The following is a 6446-nucleotide window of genomic DNA, read 5'->3' as shown; positions in this document are numbered from 1 at the left end:
AACATACATGTAAGGAAGTCAAACAGTTTAGAGTCATACACAATGTACCATTGGTTTCAAAGCAATCCTACCTAAAGCATAACGGTTATGCAATAAGGCAAAAGCCATATACATAATAGTTAGGGCTCAGAAGGGTAGAGAAGTAGAAGGAGTATGAAAGATACAATGATATGGAAGAGGCAAGAGTCAAGAAGGGAAGTGAGGAAAAGAAGGAAGACAGTCAAGAGGAGGTGGGAGGGATGGGAGATGTAGGTCAGAGCATAGAAGGACATCAAGATGAAAGAAACAGGGTAGAAGCTAGTTTCTATGCACAATGAGGGGTTAAAGGTAAAGAGAGGGTAGGGAGAGGGACGTTAGCCTGGACTCCAAGAAGAACAAAGCCAGTGGTTTTGGAAGTTCAGTTTGAGTTGTCGTTTGAAGAGAGGTAAGGGTGAGATTAGAGTTAACTCCTGGTATGTACATATGACTGTTCTGTACACTGTTACTTCATGCACACATAAGGTGTGCATGTGGTATGTATCTGTCATCATGATATATATACAGACATTATGTGCAGCTGATGTGTATAAGGGAACTAGTGTACTACTGTACTGTATCATGTGCAAAACAAATGGCACACATGTGCCCACTGACATTACTCTCTTCACACTTCCAGGTCCCTCCCATCTAGCAACGAGGCAGACCACACATGCTGGTGAGTCTTTTTAACATTATCTGTAAAACAATTTATAAAAGTAGGAAGAGTAGTGTAACTCTGTAGTAGACATGCTGGTGACTGTGGTCACAATACCTGTAATACACAGTTGTAGTAAATTGAGTAGTGTGACACGGTACTGATGTGTGTGTTTACTGTGGGGTGTGCATGTGTGCAAGTGTGCCTGTGCCCAAGTGTGCATGTGTGTTAGTGTCCATGAGTGCATGTGTCCATTTCTGAATGTGTGCATTAGTATTGAAGTGCATCTCTGTCAAATATGTATTGAGACTGTAATCTGTGTTCCATGTTTTCCTCCCGTAGGTTCTGGTGCTGCTCTGGTGACCTGCAGCAGGGAACCTGAATCTTGTGCCCCAGGTACTGATGATGATGAAATGTCTGTAATGGTGCCGGAAGGTGTGTCTGGGTCCACCACTGGTCAGCCAATTGACAGTACACAGCTTTCAACCCCGTCAATGCGCACAGTCATCCTGCCATTACATCCTTTGTCACCATTGTCCCTAGGTGATGGACAGTCTGCAGTGGGCATAGATCAGGGTAATGTGGTACCTGTGGTACATGCATCCCCACAAGGCAGCCATGAGCAGGGGCCTCCAATGGTACCACGCAGACAGTCACCCATGGGTTCTCGTGGGGGCATCCGTGGCCGTACTGCCTCTGGCCGACGTGCCCAAGGAGGTATGTCAACCTCCACTATGTTTCAAACTGTCATGCAGGCACAGGCACGTATGAAAAGGTACACCAGACAGGGTCTGAGGGAGCTGAGAGCATGTCGCACAGCCATGACAGACGGCATGCGTGACGTTGCGAATGCTATCCGTAACTTCACAGATGTCGTTGACAGACGTTGTGGGGGCATAGAACAGCTGCTCCACAACCAGATGTCCATGGGCCAGGGCGATGGTGTGCGTTTGCCACGTCGACGTGGCCATATGCCAGCAACAGCACCAGCTGGCAGTGGCCGCGGATGACAACAGGCCCACTCGTGCACCTCAAGTGCCAGCACCAGCCCCAGCAATGCTGGGTCTGTGCTGTCATCAAGACGCCCCAGGAGACCACGTGCACGTGGCTCTGGACAGTCCCAACAGGGAACTGTGTCCAGTCAACACACCCCTGCTTCCGATGACAGTACCCAGTCTGGGTTAGTACCGGATACGGCCCGTAGCACCCCTGCCAGGCACAGGTACCGTGTCCGTGCCCACAGACACTGATCTGGATGACCTGACAGGTGCAGTCTGTGGCTGTCCACAAAACCCTGTACATGGCAGCCATTATGTGGGACTGTGTGCATGCTTACACACATGTGGAAACCTAACACCTAGGGCAAACACATACACACACACACTGCACCAACACCGGTCCACCCTGTACTGCTGCCCCTCACAAACACACATACACACACATGTCAATTGGTGTTACCAGTGGCTGGCTTGGGCATACCTAACCCACACCCTGTGCATATGATGACACTGTGCCACCTCCTGCATACTACAACAGCAGGTAAAGGTAAACACGTTGTTGATGCACAGGGTGACTACATAGATGTGTATAAGTAGTAACATGTTGGTAACTGTTCACTGTTCCAGTATAATTGTGTGTATATCCCAGCAGTCCTGCTGCAGTAACTGTATGAATGTCCTCAATTGTTATCTGCACCCATACTACTTACCAAAGTGTACCAGCTGCACACCATCACATGCTAACATTGACTATGGCAATGCACATCTTGTGCTGTTATGTAGATTCAGCTATATGTATCTGTTCTGTCACACATGCATTTATACACACCCTGCTACCCACACACATGCACACGCTCACCTGTCATTCCCATTATTTATCACCCTACATGAGTAGCTGTTGATACATGACAGGTACACATTTGAGAAGTGCACTATGTTGTTTACTACTGGCGTCCCCTTCTCTACCTGTACTCACAGGGTGCAGGCAACCTCATCAGTTGAAAGATGTAATGTGCATCAGGTACTGTAGTACCCTGATTGCCACATCAAACATGTTTCCCATACGGAAATGCACACACAGACACATCCCACATCCACACACTTGCCACATTCAGGCTTCAGAACACTATCTAGGTATATTCGTGTACATGTGCGTGTTACAGTAGCATGTAACACTATACTGAGTACTGGCAGTTGTCTGTTGTCATGTTGTCTGTATAGAATAAAAGAATTGTTTGATTATCCTACTCCGTTTTGTGGACATTACTTGAAGTAGTGTTACCTTACATGTTTTATTGGTACCACCACCTTCTCTTTTGTAGTTTTGTTTGTATAGGGTGCTATCAACATCACTGCCTGTTAAGGGTAATGACCACCCTGCAGTGCATAGCCCCATGTGGCAAAAGCCACATCCCACCCCATCATTGTGCACACACACTAACCCCACCAACAGTAAAACACATACCTTCCATTTGCAAGATTCAAACCCATACCTAACTGTGTTATGACAGTAGAAACAGACACATTCGCAGAGTGTGCTATTTGCAGTAGTTGGAGAAATCCTTACTAATGCTGTACTTAGAGGGTGCTGACATCATCTGTGTGTAGGAGGAGGGATGTGCACCCTGTAGTGTGTTCTCCCAGTTGGCAAAAGGCAGTTAAGCCTCCCAGCATTGTGCACAACATAAACCCTCCCAGCATTGTGCACACACATAAACCCCACTCATACTAACACACCTACATTCCCTTTGCAGGATTCAAACCCCTATCTAACTACGTTATGACACTGGAGAAAGACGCATTAGCAGAGCGCGCTATGCGAATTACTGGAGGACTTCACTACAGGTAATATAGTTATACAGTCCTGACATCATCAGTGTTTCAAAAGGGGGATCTGCATCCTGTACTGTACTGTCACAGTTGCTAATAGGGACATTTCCCACACACACATCGATGTGTTTGAGGTTTGCATATGTGGGGGATTCAGTACTCCAGTGTGATTAGTATATGGTTTGATTGCAACAATGAGGGATATACTCCCAGTGGTGAGCAGTTTGTACTCATGTTTGTGATGATCAGGTCTAGTATATCTGCCCCTCTTGTGGGAAGGTTGGTTACCTGTTCCATAGCCAAAGAATGTCTGATCTATGGGAACCCTAGAGCTTGGGTATTGTGGCTTGTGTAATGTTCACAGTCTATGTTTGGGTAGCTGACGTCACTCAGTATGATGGTGTTTGCAGAGTAATCTAAACTCTCCTGTGTCAGCATGAAGGCTGTGTGGGAGTCCTGAGTTTGAGAGGGTGCTGTAAGAGCTCCTCTGTGTCTCTTTCCATGTGGTCCAGGGAGGTACGTCTCAGGTTGTTTGCACCAGCATGGACAATGTCTGCCTCATAGTTGTACTTGCTGTGGAGTGACCTGTGTGCCTGTGTTATGTGGCATATTCTATCACCCGACAGGTAGCTAACTGTGACCCTCACCTTGCTCTGTCTGGAGGGCGGCACGTCTGTCAACAGCTCATGTCAAGCAAGTTCACACCCCTCATAAATGATGTGGAAACCTTCAAAGGCCCAAGGCCTGTTGAAAATATGGACCAGACTGCAGATACCTGTATAAAGGCATTCTATGGACACATTCAGGAATGCATGGATCACAAAGCCACATATGAAAGCATGACCCAATTCTCCACAGGCAGATGTCCTGGGTGCCGGACACCAGCCATAAACACACTATACAATAGAAGGATGACGCCACTACATGATACAACAACCTCCCAAAATGTGAAGGCACCACTGATGAGTATTGGAAGACAACTACAGGCACCCATATGATTGTCTAAGGCCATCTTTGAGAGAGGATTCCACAAGCCACTGAGGATAATCACAAGGCTGCCTGTAGTTATGTTAGTAACCTGGGTGGTACTACTCAGATATGCTCAGAGGTAATCCAAGATGTCACACAAAATACAAAACACACAGACATTGCCATCATCCTAGTGGACAGGTTCAATGCTGCCTTCTCCCCCCACCACACCAAAAGGGCAAATATGTCTTGTGGCACACTGCTGCCCCCCCTGACATCACAGATGCTCAGGTAAGTGATGCCCTTCCCAAAGCAATAAACACTGCATCAATGGGACCAGACAGTGTCCCTGGCTGTGTCCTACATGAACCACAAGAAGAGCTACACCCAGACATAACACCACTGTTCAATCCCAGCCTTAATACATTAGCAAAACGTGAAGACACACTTTGGAAAAACGGAAAGAATGCTCTACAGTCAGTCCAGTCACAGAGCCTTAACGCGATTTTATTGTAATACAAATAATAAACTGCGTTTTCGCTACTAAAACCATGTAGCTTCTTCAGAGGCTAAAAACACAGTAAAAAGGCGTCAACTACAATTTATACTGTAGCCGGCCTCATTCAATACAGCTGAAATACGTAAAATACATCACTTCCTTAAAATCAAACCATTATTTCTTTAAGAACACATTCAATAGTGGATTATATCCTTACATTTGTAATATGCCTACTACTCTAAAACTTAATTACAATAAGTACAGTACCAATACGTTATATGTGTATAAAAATAGTATTGTATATATTTTTATGTACTTTATAGAACTGCTTCTCTTTAAATAAACAGTCTAACTTGCACCAGTCAAGATCACCACATATGACTAATCAACGTAAAAAGGACCTATATTTTAGCACAGGAGCTATGTTACAGCTCTCATTTAAGCCTGGCAAATTAAAGGCATCTAATTTTAGTTGCCATTGTAATTCTAAAATCTCTAATAAAAGTGAAATAGGTCCTCCCCTGACTGACTTTTGTTTACAATCAATCCCCATAAAAACAAAATTGTGTCCAGGGTTTGATATCACATGCAAGTGCGTTTTCAGTTTTATTATTCCTAATGGCATATGTGTGCTGGTATATGCGCTCTCTGAATTTCCTATCGGTTTTTCCGACATAAAATGCCGGACAACATACACAGAGAGCTACATATATAATGGATTTGGTGTCACAAGTTATTCTGTAGTTGATCAAGAATTTTTTGCTAGTCCCTATACTAAAGGAATTGCCAGTGCGCAGGGTATGACACCAATTACATGATCCACAAGTAAAACACCCTTTTGTTCTATGTAGGACCTGACCAGAAGAAGTTGATTGTAATAATTCCTTTAAGTTATTACCTCTCCTAAACGTGACCTTTGGTTTTGTACCAAGTTTCTCAACCAAAAATGAATTAGTAGTGATAAAATACCAGTTCTTATCAATGATCTCTATTATTTCTTTTGAGTTTAAGTTAAATACAGTTGAGAAAGACAAAGTGTAATCTGTTCTAGATTGCTCAACACCATAAACAGGATAAACAGGACTAGACCTTGTAGCTATCACATCGATGGGCTGGTGTTGGTCCCACAAATTTGTAGTTTTTCTGTCAATTAATAAAGGACAAATAGTCCCGTTCCGTCTTTTGTTAATCACTTCTGAAGTTAGTTCGTCTATAACTGAAGGTGGATAACCTCTATTTAAGAAGAATTCAGTAAGGACAGTACATTCTTTTTCAAATTCCTTGAAATCACTACACATGCGCCCAGCAATTCCTTTAGTATAGGGACTAGCAAAAAATTCTTGATCAACCACAGAATAACTTGTGACACCAAATCCATTATATATGTAGCTCTCTTTTATTAGAGATTTTAGAATTACAATGGCAACTAAAATTAGATGCCTTTAATTTGCCAGGCTTAAATGAGAGCTGTAACATA

This window comes from Protopterus annectens, chromosome 1.part1 (assembly GCF_019279795.1).
Source record: "Protopterus annectens isolate FY-2018-M chromosome 1.part1, PAN1.0, whole genome shotgun sequence".
Taxonomy (NCBI): domain Eukaryota; kingdom Metazoa; phylum Chordata; order Ceratodontiformes; family Protopteridae; genus Protopterus; species Protopterus annectens.
This window is presented reverse-complemented; position numbering follows the sequence as displayed.